Genomic DNA, 18,374 nt, shown 5'->3' with positions numbered 1-18,374 from the left:
CCCAGCACAGGGTGGGTGCTCAGTGGAAATCTGTGAGTGATTCTAAGTCAAGCCATGTCTTTATAATCACAGAGCTACTTCCTAACATTCTTGGCCCTGCTTTACTAGTGCTAAGCATTCTGGAAGAAATTTCCCCAATGTAGAAGCAAATGTATTTATAGTATGGCAGGCTTGCAAAATATAATAACGTGGCTGAGAAAATCAAAACAATAACCCAAAATCATTAAAACACTAGTAACCTGTGTAGATTATTTCTGGATTCACAGCATGAGTTGCCATCTGCAGAATTCTTCCTTGATTATATTAGACTTATGGCTTTTCCAGGACTTTTCCAAAAATCAGAAATTATGTTTCCTGAGGTTAAACCCCTCACTTTTTTTCAGGTACATTAAAATGAGATTACCATAGCGTGTTCTTTTGTATAGAACTATTCCACGAAACACTTATTGGCTCCTGGAAGTTTTGAAGGTATTAAATCTGATATCCAACAACTAACTGTGTTATTATCAGTCCTGGCTTACAAATTTCTCTGCTCCATATCACGGTGAAGCTTCATGGAACCTGGATGAGTGGCTGGAATCATTTCAAATATCCCCTGAAGGCCTTAAATCCATCACTTCCTCCCCAACATGCCCAGCAACTTGCATCATCATCACTCTGGTTGATAGAATGCTGTTTTTCTTAATGGGTCATTGTTGTGACACTATTTTTGTTTTAAGGGTAGAAATAGATGAGGAAAAAATATAGCCTGTCTTATTCATTAATGAGTCAGAGGAAAAGGCACCACTGCTTTGAATTATCAAGGGTCAATGTCAGGGCCTCTAACAAGGAAACATGTTTATATTATTAAGAAAGCTTGCTAAGAGGCCAAACTGTACAAAGTTAGGGACATTTTCATGACCAAGTCAGCTGCCCCCAGGTCCTGTACATACCCAGGTCCTGTGACCAGGAGGGGGCTGTTTGGTGATCTGGTGGTTCTTTGTGACTTGAGATCAAACTTTGAATATCATAGGAGTGTTTTTGTAGAAAATAAGGCAGCATACCTCTGGGGATAAATATCAACAATCTGCTAAACTTTTTGCTTTTCCTTAGCACCCGCTCCATCACCGCTGGACAAGCAAAGGTGATTGACTGTCTCCTCCAAAAATGTTGATTGGCTCTTAGAGAACATGAGACAGTCTGGGTGGAGTCAGAGGTTTTGCGGTTGGGTAGTTTGAAAGATCTGAACTTGTCTTCTCCCATCCCCTAGGCAGTCACATTAAGGTCAGACTAGGGCTGTGAAAGGCTCCGTGCTTTCTTGCTGTCTCAGTAAAGTGGAGTGAGTTCCTCTTTCTAATCAAAAGCCAGTCTCTCCCACCCTCTCAGAAATCTTACCACCCCCTCTTCCCCCCACACCCTGTCTTTTCCTTATCTTCAGCCTCTCCCTGTCTGATTCCTCTTTCTCACTGTTATTAAACACAGTCAAATATTTTTGATTTTTTGCCAAACCCTCCCTCCCTTAACCTTGTGGCCACCTCCAGCCACAGCCCTGTTTACTATCTCCAAGTCCACCAGAACTCTCCAAAGCATTGCTTTCACTGACTGTATCTACCTCCTCCCTTCTCTCTGACTTCTTTGCTCTCTCTAATCCTGTTTTGACCTTACCACCTGAACAAAACCACAAAGTCTTGAAGAGACTAATGATTATAAGGTTAAACATAGCTTTACAGAAGAACTCAACAGTCATACTCCCAAGAGAAATCAAAACTTATGTTCAGGCGAAACCTGCCTGCAAATGTTTACAACAGCTCTATTCATAATCAACAGAAACTGAAAATTGCCAACATATCCTTCAACCTGTGCATGGATAAACAATTTGTGACACACACATACATACACATATCTACATGATGGAATACTACTCAGCACCGAAAAGGGAATGAACTATTGATTCATGTAATAACATGAATGATTCTTAAATATATTTTGCTAAGTGAAAGAGGCCAGGCCCAAAAGGCAACATAACGTACGATTTCATGTGACATGTTGGAAAAGACAAAACTCTAGAAACAGGAAACCAATCAGGAATTGGGGAGAAAGGTTGGACTACAAAGGGCAGCATGAGGAAATTTGAGGGCAAGGGAAAAATTCTGTATCATGACTGTGGTGGTAGATAGATGAATTTATGCATTTGTCAAAACCCAGAGAACTCTACAGCACAGAGTAAATTGTACTATATATTAACTTTCACAAACTATCAGCTGGGCTATGGGGGACCATGCCAAATGGAATTCAGACTAACAAATGAAAAACCAAAATAATACGAATAACCTCCATGGCTCCAGGGGGACTTAATGGTCCTTAGCACGCTGCCTCCAACACCCCTATCCTTCACCAAACTTCCTTCTCTCCGCTTTCTTGGCACCGTACCCTCGTACTTTCCCCTGCTTGATTGGGTTCTCTTTCTGAGTCTCCTTTACAAGCTCTTTCTTCTCTACTCAAACTTTCCTTGTTATTGTTTCTTGAGACCAGGATCAGGCCACTCTCATCTCATGGAACAACTTCACCCACCCCCAGGGTCTCGGTCACCGAATATGCTAATAAATTTCTAATTTATCTCTCACACCGGGACCTCTCTTCGGAGCTTCTGAGTGGCGTGTGCTGCTACCTACTAGACATACCCACTTTGGATTAAACTATCCCAAGCTCAACTTGGCATCTACACCTTCCCCACACTCACACCTGATTCTTCTTCTCCTGGATCCCCAACTCGTTAAAGACTAAGAACTTGGACTTCATCCATAACTTCCTTCTCTGCTTCTTCCATCTCCCTCACCGCATATGCTTCTTTATCTCATTCTCTCTTGAATACATGTGTTTTCTCCATTTCCACTGATGTCCATGGTGCCACACTGGTCCAACCCACCCCATCTCTTGTCTACGCTGCTGCCCTTCCAATTTGGTCATCCAGCAATATCTTCCTCCAGCCTTCTCCATTTTGTAGCTGGCGTGATCTTTTAAAAACACAAGAAATGATTGCGTTTCTCTGCTTCAAACCTGCCTGTGGTTTCCCATGGCTTTTATAATGAAGCCCAAATTCCTCAGCACATCTTCCCAGGCTCTGCATGGTCTAGCCCCTGGTGACCTTTGGCCTTTCTCCCCCACTGTGCTTGCCCACATGTCTCTGCATCCAGCCACACCAGCCTTCCCTCTCCCCACAGATACATCAGACTTTCTCCCCCATCAGGCCTTCTTCATTTCCTGTCCCCTTCACTTGTACCTCACTAATTAATCATTGTTCCTCCTTCAAGCATCAGCTTAAATGTCACTTCTGGAGAGGCCTCGCGAGACCCAGAGACTTGCTTTGCTTCCCTCATTGAGTGCTTTCACAGTTTCTCTTTCTGAGCATTTATCTTAAATATCAACGTCCCCCTTTCTAAAAGGCAAGAAAGGAACGGGTCTGTCTTGTTTATTTCCCTAGAGCTAAGGATGATGTGGGACACACTGCAGGTACTCAATAAATATCTGTTGGAAGAAAATAAAAATTAAGTTAATGAATTTGGTAATACACAGCACAGTGCATTGTGTAGGTAATAGTGAGCTCCTGAAGACATCAGTGCGTGCAAAGACAATGTGTCAAAGAGTGTTAGTTTGGGAGTCGTGTGCAGGGGAGATTGGGGAAACCTAAAACACGGAGCTTATAATGTCATAGGCAGAGTGTGGGGTAATAAAGGTCTGGAGTAGAATGGTGACAATACGAATGGAGAGGAAAAAAAATCTTATAGGATTTGATGACATTGTATTTGGAAGCACAAAGGGGAATCATAGATTTAGAAATTAGAATCTGGTGAGTTTTAAAATAAGAAGTCATTAAGAGGAGAGAACTAGGTTTCAGAGGAAGCTAACGATGTCAGTCAAGAAATTGTCCTGGCGACGTTGAGGCTTACAAAGAGTTCCAAGTGGCCAAAAAAACAGAAGTTGTATTTCAAAGACTGTCTGCATGCCTTTTCCAAATCAGGACCATCTGCGGGGAAAGCTGGAGTGAAATTGCTGTTTATGCAGATAATTTTCTCCGCAGGTGGTCCCCTTTTCTGGTGGGGGGCGCAGAATTGTGCTAGGCCAGACCACATCCTCTACACAGTGGTGGAGGCCACAGCGCTGTCAGGAGGTACCTGTCTCCACAGTCAGGGCATCCTACCCTCCCTTCCTCATGCCTCCCCTCGAGCTGCCACCGGCCTCTGGCAGAGGTGACCTAGAAGAAAAGCCAGTTAGCTCCAGTGGTGTGTGGGTGTGTGGGTTATGGACCCAGTAAACTGGTTTTTGGAGGCAAAGGGAGAGGAGTGGGCATCACTGAGGTGCAATTCTGTGGAAACAGAAACTGAGGGGGCCCTGGAAGGGGTGGGGCTGGAGGAGAGATGCCAGAGACCTGGCTCAGTTCAGGGGCTGAGATCCCGCCTGAGGTTGGGGGGATGGAACTGTTGTGCCTCACTAAAAGTGAGACGGAGAAGAAAGAGTGATTTTCGGCTACGCAGCGCAAGGAGAGGAGGTGTCTGAAATATGGAACTGCAAAAACCCAGATAGGGAGGAAGCCAAGACCATTCAGCTGAGGCTCTGGAGGGGTTCCTCCTGGTCTGGGAGGGGAGAATTTTCTGCCCAGCTGTGTCTACAGAGACCAGAGCCCCAAGTTAAGGGCTCAGGCAGTTGAGTGGAGCAAGGTCCGTGCCAGCCTCTTGCTGGCAGCTCTGGAACCTGGGGAAATTCTCTGAGCTCCATGGGGAGACAGGAAGTGGGTTTCTGTTGGGCTCCATAGAGTTAGTCTTTGTTCAGACTCGACTGTTTGTCTGATGAGAGCAGTTTGTGGTTCACAGTGTGTGTGTGTGAGAGAGAGAGACAGAGACAGAGACACACACACAGAGAACACCTTCCATTTGAATTGGCCGCTGTCCATCTTGGCAGGGGTTCAAGACCAGACTGCATCCACTTTAGTCCAACCATGGCTGAAAAAAACAACAGCAAGAAAGGCTTTAAGGCTCCCTCTCCCATTCCACCTGTGAATCCTACTCTGATGTAGGCACATTATTTCGGGGCTGTAGGAGGAAGAAGGGCATGCCCTTTTAACACTCCCTGTAGAGGTCACGGTCCCTGGTCCTGCCACTGGGGAGATTACTCCCACCTGCAACACTGCCAAGCTTCGCCTGCCTTAAAAGGAAGACTTGATCTGATTTATTTGTGTTTAGTTTGCCTGCGAGTAACATCCTGCCGGATGGGAGGGTGACTGTAGCTATTAAAAGTCCTGTAGACGTGCATCATCGGGACAGCCCTTTTCTTTACTTGCCCCCTCTTCTCTCCGGCCCGCCCTCCAGCACTCCACCTGCAAGATCCGGGTGTCTTATCTCAGTGCTCTTCAGATCTTTGAGGGCTTTCTTTATCCCTCCACCAGGAAACCGGGGTATTGAGGCTGCTGTTACGGGAGTCTTGTGGGTACCGACCCCAAGTTGTTACTCTACTTGGCCAACAAATTCTGAGGACACCAGGGTGCATGTCTGTTCCATGGACTAAGAATAAAAGTTGTCTCTGCAGATGGCAGCCTTCTGGGTGTAGGTTCTAAAGGTCCCCGGAGAGAACTCTCCGTGACTCCTAGCACTAAGTCAGGGAAGCAGCAGTGGGACGTTCATAATTTGGAGATGATGACCCTCCCCGAAATACTGTCTATTCCATGCTTTGGGGCACCCAAATGATCAAGATAGAATGACAGCAAAATAAACGTTAACTAAAAGTTGCCAAAGTATAATACACTTTTTCTCAAGTCTATCTACCGATCCTCAGCTTTTCCTGTAAATAGGATGCATTTTCACTCTTATGTAAGAGTAGCACTTAATACATAAAGTGAATATTGCTTTTAGCAAGACTGTCATTTGGTTTGTGTCCTGGCCCAGTTTAGAGAGTTGCCTTAAAGACAAGAAATATCATTAACTCTTCTCTTTCCAAACGCTTCTAAAAGGATATCAACTTTTACCATCAAGGATATATTTCTAGTGGAGTGCAATTTGTATTGTAAATAATCTAAATTAGCCCAGATACTTTGTGCCTTCATTTTCTTCCTTTTATTATCAATTTTAGGGTGATCGTTTTGCTGACATTTTTCTCATAAAATGGGCTGGGGGAAAAAATACAGCTGTCTAAGCCTGTTGTTAACTGCTGCAGGAAAACACATGTAAAGAATATATCCAAGGGAGGATGTTTAGTATCAGGAACTTTCTGGCCATTTTGCTGGAAATTTTAGCCCTGCTAAGCAGCATTTTTAAGGTTTTATGATTTTTCTTCTCAAAAACAAAAAAATCCACATTATTATTGCTAAAAATAACTAAAACAACAAACTGGTTTGCTCAATCAAATCGCCCTAACAGTCAAGGCCAGAATATAGTCACATCTGGGAGAAGGTGGCATCCTTGTGTTAAGAGCAGATACTCCTGCAACAGCCGGGCTGATGAGGACCTAAGGAGGAGAACGTGCAGTGGGCACAGTCTTGGTATGAGTTCCGTGTTTTTTTCTCAAATGGTTGCCAGTGGGGCTTTGTACTATGCTTATAAATTATTCATGAAATCCCCTAACAAGTTTAAATACTGTAAAAATAAGTTTCGTTAAAACTGGTTTTAAGCATATAAATAATAGTTAACGGAAACTGGCCAGGGCATCCATTCTTACGGTGATAATGACAACACTGGAGGATTTGAGGATTTGAATGGGATTTGAAAACATCTGCAATTTTCATTTATTTAGGTTTTGGTTACATATTATTGTTACTATGCCTGGGAGCTGATTTAAAGTTAAATTGAAGGCTAGAGTCATCAAGGTATTCTGAAAAAATTCAGTGACTCAAACATCCTGACCTAAATATTAGTTTGAACCATGTGCAATTAGATTGCCACATTAGATCATTTTGCCTATAAAAATGACAATTGCATAATGTTTCGCCTAGTATTTTTCACTTGGAAATCAGTCATATTGTACTTTTCTTCCTTCCAGTTTTGTTGAGATGTAACTTACACATGGCACGGTGTAAGTTTAAGGTGTACAACATCATGGTTTGACTTACAGACATCATAAGATGCTGACCAGTATGTTTAGTGAACATTCCCCATCTCATATAGTTAAAAAATAAAAGAAAAAGAAAAAAAATTTTTCCTTGTGATAAGACCTCTGAAGATTTACTCTCTTAATAACTTCCCTATATACTATACATCGTGTTAATTATATTAATCATGTTGTACATTGCATCCCTAGTACTTGTCTTATAACTGAAAGTTTGTACCTTTGGACCACTTTTATCGAATTCCCTCTGCCCCCACCTCCTCACCCCTGGTAAACACAAATGTGATCTCTTTCTCTGTGACTTTGTTTCTTGGTTGAAGCATAATTGACTGACAACACTGTGTTAGTTTCTGGTGCACAACATAGTGATTTGTTATTTCTATAAATTTCAAAATGATCCCTACGATAAATCTAGTAACCACACGTCACCATGCAAAGATATTATATTATTATTGACTGTACTTCCCACACTGTACATTTTATTATCATTACTTATTTATTTTGTGAGGGGAAGATTTGTATCTCTTATTTTCCCCCACTGATTTCACTCATCCCCCAACACATCTCCCCTCTGGCAACCAACCACCTGTCTGTTCTCTGTATCTGTGACTTTATTTCTATTTTGTTCATTTGTTTTTTAGATAACACGTGTAAGTGAAATCTACAATGTTTAGCTTTTTCTGTCTGACTTGTTTTACTGAGCTTAATACCCTCTAGGTCCATGCATGTTACTACAATGGGAAAGTGCCACATTTTTTTTTATGGCTGAGAAATATTCCATTTTTATATATAAATAACTGTGTGTATATATATGTGTATATCACATCTGCTTTATCCATTCACCTATCCACAAGCACTTAGGTCTTATACCTTGGTTACTATGAATAATGCTGCAGCAAAAATAGGAGTGCATATGTCTTTTCAAATTAGTGTTTTTGTTTTCTTTGGGAAAATACCTAGAAGTGGAATTGCTGGAGCACATGATAGCTCTATGTTAATTTTTTGAGGGGACTCCATACTGTTTTCCATAGTGGCTGCACCAAATTTACATTCCCACCAGCAGTGCATGAGGGTTCCCTTTTTTGCCACATCCTCTCCAACACCTGTGGTTAGTTTTCTTTTTGATGATAGCCATTCTGGCAGGTGGGAGGTGATTGTCTCACTGCTTAGTTCTGGTTTACATTTCCCTGATGATCAGTGATGTTGAGCATCCTCTCATGTGTCTGTTGTCCACCTGTGTATCTTCTTTGGGAAACCATCTATTCAGGCCCTCTGCCCATTTTGTTCTTTATTTGATGTTGAGTTGTATGAGCTCTTTGTATATTTCAGATATTAATCTCTGTTTGGCCATGTTGTTTGAAAGTATCTTATCCCATTCAGTAGGTGACCTTTTTGTTTTGTTTATAGTTTTCTTTGCTGTACAAAAGATTTTTAGTTTGATGTAGTCCCTTTTGTTTATTTTGGCTTCTGTTTACATTGCCTAAGGAGACATAAGCAAAAAAAATATATATATACATATATATTGCTAGGATCGATGTCAAAGAGCATACTGCTTGTTTTCTTCGAGGAGTTTTTTGTTGTTGTTGTTGTTTTTCAAGATGTTAAAAAAATAAGTTTAATGTAGATGGCTCATTTCATAAAGAATTTCGCAGGCACTCAAGACACCGAGCAGTTTTGTGTCCGCACGGCCACAACCCCTCCACCCCAGCCCTGTGGACACATGCCCACCTCACAGGGGGCCTCGGAGGATCTGAGTCATGTGAGTCAATTAACACAAAACAAAGCTTTTAGGAAACAGCATGATTTAGTGCAAAAGATTCTCTGCAGCTCCGAGAAGTGGGGTCCACGTGAGCTGGCTCCAGGTGACTCAGACAGGCCCACCCCAGCCTCCTCCTCCGAGCAGTGGACGACCAACGGACACAAGCTGGCTACATGTTAGAGAGCACAGTTTACAGCCAAGTGTTTTTTGCTTTCTCTCCCTGATTTGGGTTTCCTTCCAGTGGCACGCAGCTGTCCCGACAGCTCCCCAGGCTGCAGGGTTACCTGGCTAGGCCGGGTTGAGGACTGGCTGAGGGTTGCCCCTGCCCGTGCCCAGGGGGTGTGGGAACACAACTTGGGGTGAAACGGCATCGGCCTACCTGTCACCCCAGTGTGGGGCCCTTCATCCCACATGTCCCTCTGCTGTCCCAGCACATCTTCAGAGTGCCTCTCACCTGCCTGCAAGGCCCACAGCTGCCTTATCACTGTCTGACAGAGAAGGCCAGGGTGGGCCATCTGGGTGAGACGCTGGCACCCTGGCATGTTCTTCTCTCTACAACCAAAAGCCCCCCGGACCAGGGCTCCTTCCTGGCCCACATTTATGCCTACTTTTCACTCCCAGCTGCTCTAACTGCTGCCAGGGCAGGAACAAAGGGGCAGCAGGGCCCCTCCGTCAGAGGTCCGGCCCTGGTGCACCCCTGACTCCAAGAGCGGCTTCTCTGCACTCGCACCTTTTCTGTCTGCTCCCAACACACACGACTCAATCCTGGATGCTTCCTCAAGGGAAGGGACTGAAAGCAGCCCCCAAAAGCCAGAAAGAAACTGAGGTGCCTCTTCAGAAATCCACACGTGAAGAGATGACAGCATCCTCAACAGACCTGGCCAGGAGGACGACTGGTGTGCCTGGACCCTTCCCTGGGCAGGACCCTCCTCTGGGCTGGCCCCTGATCCAGGAACCTGCCAAGCAGACCAAGGTGACCCTGAAGCCCAGCCTGCGACTCAAGACCCCATTGCCTCACAGGGTGACAGATGGAGAAGAATCTGTGGCTTGAACCCAGACTTGAATGGCCTAGGGCAGAGTGAGCAGCTTCATGGCAGTGCAGTGCATCAGCTGGGGGAGCCTGACACTTCCCTAAGGCTGGGGCAGGGGTCAGGAGTGCACCTGAGGAGGCTGTGTGGCCAGGAGAACCGCCTTCCAGACCTGCACCTGGGCAGCACACCCCTCCCTGGGGACTCCCACACCACTGGTGATGCCAGTGTCCTGGAGAGGGGACAGGGACACAGGCCCTCCAAGTGTAGACTGAACCCATGGGCCGCACCACACAGCATACCTTGGATAAGTGCGGGCTAAAACCACAAGCAGGGGGCCCGGGGGACACTGGGCCTAAAGCACACACATAAGGGTCCAGGCAAAAATCAGCAGGAGGGAGGGCGCCAGCGTCCCCTTAACGGAAAAGCCTCAGCCCTTTCCTCTCCGGGGCCAGAGACCTAGGCTAGGGGCATGTCCACGGGAGGGAGCGGAATGGGCCCTGACCCAGTTGGCCAAGAAAAGACCACGCAGCAGGGACATCGACACCTGGTCACAATAGTCCACCCCAGAGCCAGGCGTGGGCCCTCACATCTCACATGTCCACGAAGACCATGAAGCACCTGCCCAGCCCCCCAGCCAGCAGCATAGTCACGTGGATGCCCTGGATGAGCAGCTCCTTCAGGAAGCATAAGTCCACGTGCCCGCGGCCGAGCGGCATTAGCAGCACCGGCAGCTTGAGCTGGGGGCGCAGCGGGACGCACACGCCCAGGGACTGCAGGCAGAAGCGGGCGGCCAGCGCGGCCGTGGAGAGGCTGCAGCTGAAGCCCGGCGGGAAGCCGATGAAGCCGCAGAGCCGGCGCGCCCGAATGTGCAGTGGAAGTTGCTGCACTTGGTGCGGGCCAGGCGGGAGGCGCGCGCCGCTCCACAAGCTGCGTGCAGGTAGGTGGTGTGCGGGCCGTGGAAGGAGCGCGCCCGCCGGGGGACGGGCCTGGCCGGCATCGGCGCTAGCTCGCCGCGGTGGCGGCGTCCAGGCGGCGGTCAGCATAGGCGGTCTGGGCACCTGGGCCTGGGAGTCTGAGGCTGAGCCCCGGGGTAGGCGTGGGCCGGGTGCCCTCTCCGCGCCGGCGTCCCGAGCCGCGCGGCCCCCTGTCCCTCGGGGCTGCGGGAGCAGGGCGGCCGCTTGGTGCCGACGACGGAGCGGCCAGGACACTCACACGTCCCCCCAACCCCCGGGCCACCCCGACCGGCCAGGGGCTCCCGCGCCCCGCGGCCAGCCTTCTCGAGGAGTTTTATTGTGTCAAGTTTTATACGGAAGTCTTTAATTCATTTTGAGTTTATCTTTGTGCATGATGTGAGAAAGTCGTCCATTTTGATTCTTTTGCACGTAGTTCTCCAGTTTTTCCAACACAATTTATTGAAGAGGTTGTCTTCTCCCCATTGTAGACTCTTGCCTCTTTTGTCATAGATTAATTGACTATATTTAAGTGTGGGTTCTTTTCTGGGCTGTCTATTCTCTTCCATTGATCTTTGTGTCTTTTTTTGGTGCTAGTACCATCCTGTTTTGATTACTGCAGTTTTATAGTATCGGGATCATGACACCTCCAGTTTTGTTCTTCGTTCACAAGTTGTTTTTGCTGTTCAGGGTCTTTCGTGTTATCAAACAAATTTAAGAATTGTTTGTTCTAGTTCTGTGAAAAATTCCATTGGCATTTTGATAGGGATTATATTGAATCCGTAGATTGCTCTGGGTAATATCCTTGTTTTAACAGTATTATTTCAGTCCATGAGCACAGTGTATCTTTCCATCCGTTTGTGTCATCTTCAATTTCTTTTTTCAGTATCTTATAGTTTTCCAAGTACGGGACTTTAACCTCCTTAAATTTATTTCTAGATATTTTATTTTTCTTGATATGGTCATATTGTGCTTTGACTTATGTTTTATTTTTCTTTTTACCTTGTGTCCTTTTAAATTTTGTAACAGTAGTTTATTTATCTTGGATGTTGGATTCTTTGTGTAAAATGTGACCCACAAATAGGTATGGGTGTGGCATCTGGAGAAAAGATTTAATTTTTCAACTCCCTTTATAATGAGTGGTGGCCAGGCATTTAAGAGCACTGTCATTCTCTCATCATCCAAGCTACAAACTCTGGGTTCTTCTTTGACTTGTCTCACTCCTTCCACACTGGATTCCACATATGAGCTTGTCTCATATGGTATTTTTCTAAGAAAGAAAATCTTGAAAGTTCTCATCACAAGAAAAAAATTTTAGCTCTATATGGCGATGGATGGTAACTAGACTTATTGTGACTATCGTTTTGCAGTGTGTACAATTATACCTGAAACTAATATAATGTTACATCAGTTACACCTCAATAAAAAGAGAACTCTTGCTCAAGGAAAAAAAAAAAATTTCCTGCAACAACATGGAAATAAGTCAGACAGAGGATAACTGCTATGTGTTTTTATTTATACGTGGAATCTAAAAAACAAAACAAATGAAGTAATATAATAAAGACAGAGACTCACAGCTATAGAGAACAAACTAGTGGTTACCAAAAGGAAGAGAGATGGAGGTTGGGGGCAAGGGAAGTAAGTGAAGGAAATTAAGAGTTTTGTATAAATTATCAGTTATAAAATAAGTCATAGGGATATAATGTACAGCACAGGGAATATAGACAATATGTTATAATAACTTTAAAAAGGTATGTAATCTATGAAGATATCAATTCACTGTGTTGAACACCTGAAACTAGTAAAATATTGTAAGTCATCTATAATTCAATAAATTAAAAAGTAAAAGTTAAATTACTTAAAAGAGGGAGCAAGAACTTCCTTCTCCTTCCTCCTTCCTAGAATGCAGATTTAGTGAATGGAGCTCCAGCAGCCATTTTGTTCCATGAGGTAAATCGACTTGGAGTCTAAAAGCCAACTCTTGGATACTAGATTATAAAGACAAAAGAAAACTGTGTCCTGAGTATGTATCTCTTCCATTCAATGCCTGTGAGCTGACTTCTTTTACATGACAGAATAAAACCCGTGTATGTTTATGCTTCAGTTTTGGGGATGGCGAATCACTTACCTCTAGCTGAATAATAAGCCAGAAAATAGGTTCTCAATGAGTATCTCAGCTTGTTTCACCTTTCTCTTATCAAGATTCTATGCCAGATGAACAACAGAATACATCTCAATCTGCTCTGATCAGTTTACATATTTTTCTGCCTAAATGTACAGGATAGGACCAAGTCCTCTTGGAAAGTTCCCATCAACTATTTTATCACCAGTATAAATATATATAGTGTATCTTGTAATGTCTTGCCACATCAAATCTCCTAGCAATCAGAATCTTTTTCCTTTTAAAAGACCCTTGCACTCACACAAGGGATGAAGAATATTGCTTAGTGTTGCAAAGGGGCAGAATAATCCTGGCAATTTGCTGGCTGTGATATCATTGCTAAGTTACTTTCTGCTAGTCATGGAGCTAGTAAAGTGAAAGAGAAAAAAATAAATGAACTATTAGTGGTTTGCATTACTTTGCAACATGGTAGGTGATGCAGTGGAGTTGCCCACACAGAGGCAGGTCTGGGGGTCCACCTAGGTGGGGGTTCACCTAGGAGGGGGTTCAGAACACCCAGCAGGCATCTCAAGGCAGGGAAGAGGGGAAGAAGAGAAAGCTGCTGTGGGAATTAGTAGCCAGGAAGATTCCGGAAGACTGCAGGTGTCAGATTTGACCTCTCATTGTAAGGCAGACCATTTTACTTTACCCACTAGCTATGAGTGCCTGTGTAACCATAGGGATTGTTTGTGATAGGAGGAAATCACATGGCTTCAGAAAAACACTAACCTTGACTGAGGCAGGGACAGAAATGCTAGGGCTACCTCAGAGCCAAAACTATTTTGGTGGCCAAAATCAGATAAAGCCACCTGATAATCATGTTATTAGCTAGAATTCAATGACTGAAAGGTTTTTAAGTTTAAATATACATTGTAGGTGGAATAGTAAATAAGAACTGGAGGGAAAAGAAAAAATGTGGTGCTTTTAGTTTTAAATGATATTAGCAAAATACATATTAGAATTTACTACCCAGAAAGCCTAGCTTAAATCTGTTGTGAAATAGTTGAACAAATATTAAGAGAAAAGAAACCTTTAAGCCAACTGAAGTTTAGAGAAATGAGGAGTTAGAAATCTTTTTTTTTTTTTTTTACTAACATGATTGTTTTTTTATGGAATAATAAAATTAATGGACAAGGAGAATGCAATAGACATAATATATCTGAACTTTCGAGAAGCAGTTTTTGCCATGTCACTGAATTTTACCTGATAAGTGAGTTCAAGATCTAAATATGTCCCCTAGATTAAAAAGCAGATGGAAATCTAGGTAATATCTAAGAATGAATGATGGGGGAGATTTGGGAAAGCAAAGAGCTTTCAAACTGGCTATAGCCTGAGTCTCACTTTTCATTAAAGCTGAAAATGGGGTCAACACAATGAATAATAACAAAATAAACAAACAAAATGCCACTGTGGGTATTTCAATTACTTAATGTCACAAGTGGGAAGAAATGTACCAACTCTTTGGCCTACCTTCCCAGTTGCCTTTTAAATTTTTCATTGCGATAACTACCTTGTTTCATGCAGCTAGTTGGGTTCATCAGTTTTTCAGTAGAACTATGGTCTTTTTTAAAAACACACTTGAGCTCACTGGATATATCACTGAGCAGATTTGCACTGATCCAAAGCTTTGTAGTCTCAGGATGCCTCCCACTTTTTGTCAATAATTCTCTGTATGCTGGAGAAAATCAGCCAGAAGGTGAACAGATGGAAACTGGATGATGGAGTAGAAAGTAAGCTAAAGGAGATCTGAAATGAAAAGAAATCTAGATGGATGTTCAGGGGGAAATGAAGAATGCTGAAAAGGAGAGGAAAAAAAGCTTAAAAGTTAAAGGAAGCATGATGAATGGAATGACTGATCCAGGAATAAATACAAAAAGAGCTAGGAATAAAAAGAAAATGATAAAAGATAGAGGAAGAACTGAGTAGCTGTCAAAGTGATCAAAGACAGCAACAGAGGGTTCGGTTTGAGAGCAATTTGGAATTGGTGACAACTGAAATATTCCGTTTGATCGTTGCTGAAAATTCATGTATTTTTTTTTTCATTCATCATTTTTTACAAGCTCGTCAAGTGCAGAATGGCTTTGATGTAACTATGGATGAGAACTGGACTTTGGACAGTCTTATGGACCTGAGTTTGTACAAGAGAATTGTGGGTCATAATTTTCCATGTCAGTGTTGGTAAATCAATTAATCTCTGTCTTCATATAAAGATGGACTAGTGGTATATTGGTATCCATCGTAGGAAAGTGAAGTATCAGCCCAGAGTTCAGAGCTCTCCTTTCTCCTTAGGTAAAATAGGATATTCTGTGATTTTATTCATTGCCTTCAGGAAGCTATAAAACAAAAAAGAAAGAAAGAGAGAGTAAAACATGAAGATTCATTTTTTCCATTTATTTTCCAAAAGTTTGCGTTCACTATTAATGATTGCTATGATTAGGCAATAAAAACATACAAATTTAAGATTGGCATCCCTTTCACAGTGAAATGGAAGTATGTAATTATGTAGCTAGAGAAGAAATATACATGTAGATTGAGGCATTTTTATGCAAAGTCCTGATCAATAGCTTTTTTCCTGTTTTCCTGTGACTCCAGTAATGCAAATAGATTATAAACCTTTTTTGAAAAGTGTTATGAAAATAATTCATTAATAAATGTGAAATGTTGCCAAATGGCATAGGTTTTAAGTGCCTATTATGCCGGTAATGTTTCTGCATTGTAAATTTGAATTTTAAATTATCATGGGAAAATAGTTACGTTAGAACAATGCAAGTTTTTGTTTCCTCAAAGTGCATAGTAAAAGTCAGGTAATATGACAGCTAACCACCAAAACCTATTTTCAAATTATTTTTTCCAGGCATGACATGTTTTTAATACATTTTTCTTTATGCATCCTTTTAACTTAAATATTCAGATTTTTGTAGCTACATTGGGCATTGTATTAACATTTTTAGTGACACATTAATGTATGCCAAGAAGGATTGTGTTATGTGGTTTGTTTATACTAGTAGTTATTTTTGATGTTAGCTATTTGGTGCAAAATACAATTCTTACATGTTATGGGAACATAAACTTTATTGCTGTCTCATTATCATGCAGAGGCCAAATATGAGCAAAAGAATAGCATCCTATATTAATCTTCCAAAGATTGGTTATGGGTAACCCCAGTAATTGTATTACAGTTTAATTAATAGAATAAGAAGGGAATAAATAGCTTCACTTCTGCCTGATAAATGTAATTCTCTCATGGCAAAATATGTGCAGTGAAATCCAGCAAAGAAGTTCTGATGGAATGGCTTTTTGTCTAGATCAGTAATGCAATCTTCTCTTCTATGCCCAAAAGAAAAAAAGCAAAACTCCATCCTAAGGCTATATTTTAGGTATTCATTTTGGGGGGAAAATACTTGCTTTTTCAACTTTAAAGAATTGGATCCCATTGAACTAGGGGAAAAAAGTATCTAAAATAGCTTACATTGTTTTTTGATTTGGAAATGCAAAAAGTCATCACTGTGTATGGGTAAAGCGACCTTGGTTTCAATGAGCATGCCTGACATTTTTCTCCTTTGCACAAACACTTGTCCTTTGCTGATGGTACTGTGGGAATTTCCCCTGGGCAGAACAAAATCGGAGGGGTGCATTCACGGAGAAAATATTCTAGACGGGGAGGCTGGTAGCTTTGATGGTTCATTTCAGGTCAAATATGGGGATTTCCCTGTAACTTTAAGATTTTCTGACACATGCATTGGAAGAAAGCGAGTTATTACTACATCTACAGAGGTACTGTGAGTGGTAGGATGTGTCTGAAGGTAAAACAAACTGCAGTGTCTTTCACTTACTTCCACGACAGTGTGTTCACGTCGAAGTCTCACACAAAGATCCTCACGTGTCTGTAGCTGTTTGGTTCAGCTGGCCAGGAACAAAAAGCTTGACACATGGCTGACAATGACCCGCCTTCCTTCTCTGTGGGAGGCAAATGTTGCATGCTGGGGATGGAGTGGTGACAAAGAAAGATGGGGTCCCTGTTCTGGAGTTTTCCTCAAGTGGGTAGAAATGAAAAATTAATGCCCAAACAACCGAATGAGGTGACTTCAGATGATCATTTCTGGGGGTGGAGTTGCTATGTTCCAACATACATCTCAAAGCCATTCTCTTCCCTTGAACTTCTGTGGCACCATTTTCTCCCAGCTGACACCCATCTCTCAACTGGTCTCCTCATTTTGACTCTTACCTTCTTCCCATCCTTCCACCACAGTGCGGCTAGGGAAATCCTTTTGAAAACATAAATCAGTTTGTAGACATTCCCCTGCTTAACTTCGTCCCCTGGTTTTGGCCTGCCCTTGGGAAACAGCCAAACCTCCACATCATTCCTGCAAGACCAGAGACATCATCTGATCTCTGCCTGTCTCTAACCCTCCCCACATGCCTACAGTGCCCCTCCAGTGTCCTTTCTGCTTTGAGGAACATATCATGTCTGTCTTTGAACTTGTAGATTTTTTAAAAAATTTAATTCTATTATTATTTGAGGGGGGAGGGAGGTAATTAGGTTTACTTATGTATTTATTTTTTTATTGGTGGTACTGGGGATTGAACCGAGACCTCATGCATGCTAAGCACGTGCTCCATCACTTGAGCTGTACTATCCCCACCTGAACTTACAGATCTTATAGTTCACTCCACAGCACCATCCTTCTCAGATTCTGGCGTTCGGCTAATACGTCACCTTCTTAGAAAGGTCATCTCCGGCCACCAGACCTAGGACAGAAGCCCCACCCAACTCAGCAGCTGCTTATTACTCCACCGCATGTGTTTCTCCCCAAACACATCACAATCTGAAATTATCCTGTTTGTATGATTTGTTTCTGAGTTTCCCCTTCCTCTCCATGAGTCCAGAGAGCTTGCCTGTGTGATTCCAGCTCGGCACAGTGCCTAGCACATCATAGCAGCTCAAGAAATATTTGTTAATTGACTGACTTACTGATCAGATTGATGAATGAAAAAAATAGCTACATTTGTGGGATCTAGAAAGCCAGATCAGCATTTGTCATTTAGGGAGAAGGGATTAAACTTAAAACCTGAGCAAAATTTGGGATGGCTGGGGAGTTTGGGGAAATTAAAGCAGAGAGTTCAGAGTGGCAGGCAGTAATCGAATCAAGCAGCTCAGCTGTTCCGGAAAAAGTGCAGGCTGGCTTTGGGGTGAAAAGGCCAGGCCAAGCACTGTCCAGTAGGACGGATGATCTCACACTTGTTTACGGGTTGTTCTGGGGTTATTCTCTTCCTGCTCACATGGTGTGAGTTCTCACAGCGAAACCACTTGCTTGCTGAGAACAGGAGCCCTGTCTTTCTCCAGTGGCTCCCACCACAGTGGCTCCCTGCTTCTTACATAAGCTCCCTAAGGACAGAGGTAC

General features: G+C 43.1%; 1 protein-coding gene and 1 pseudogene across 1 annotated transcript in view; one reads left to right on the top strand and one right to left on the bottom strand.

Annotated features, from left to right (window-relative positions):
- KIAA1217 (KIAA1217 ortholog) overlaps nt 1-18,374 on the top strand; it is a 673,163-nt gene that overhangs the window by 296,634 nt on the left and 358,155 nt on the right. The window lies entirely within an intron of this gene.
- On the bottom strand, nt 10,452-11,192 carry LOC141575965 (transmembrane protein 250-like; annotated as a pseudogene).

The sequence above is a fragment of the Camelus bactrianus genome, chromosome 35 (genome assembly GCF_048773025.1).
Source record: "Camelus bactrianus isolate YW-2024 breed Bactrian camel chromosome 35, ASM4877302v1, whole genome shotgun sequence".
NCBI classification, from domain to species: Eukaryota; Metazoa; Chordata; class Mammalia; order Artiodactyla; family Camelidae; genus Camelus; species Camelus bactrianus.
The sequence above is the reverse complement of the archived record's forward strand: the minus strand, read 5'-3'. Positions and strand labels throughout refer to the sequence as shown.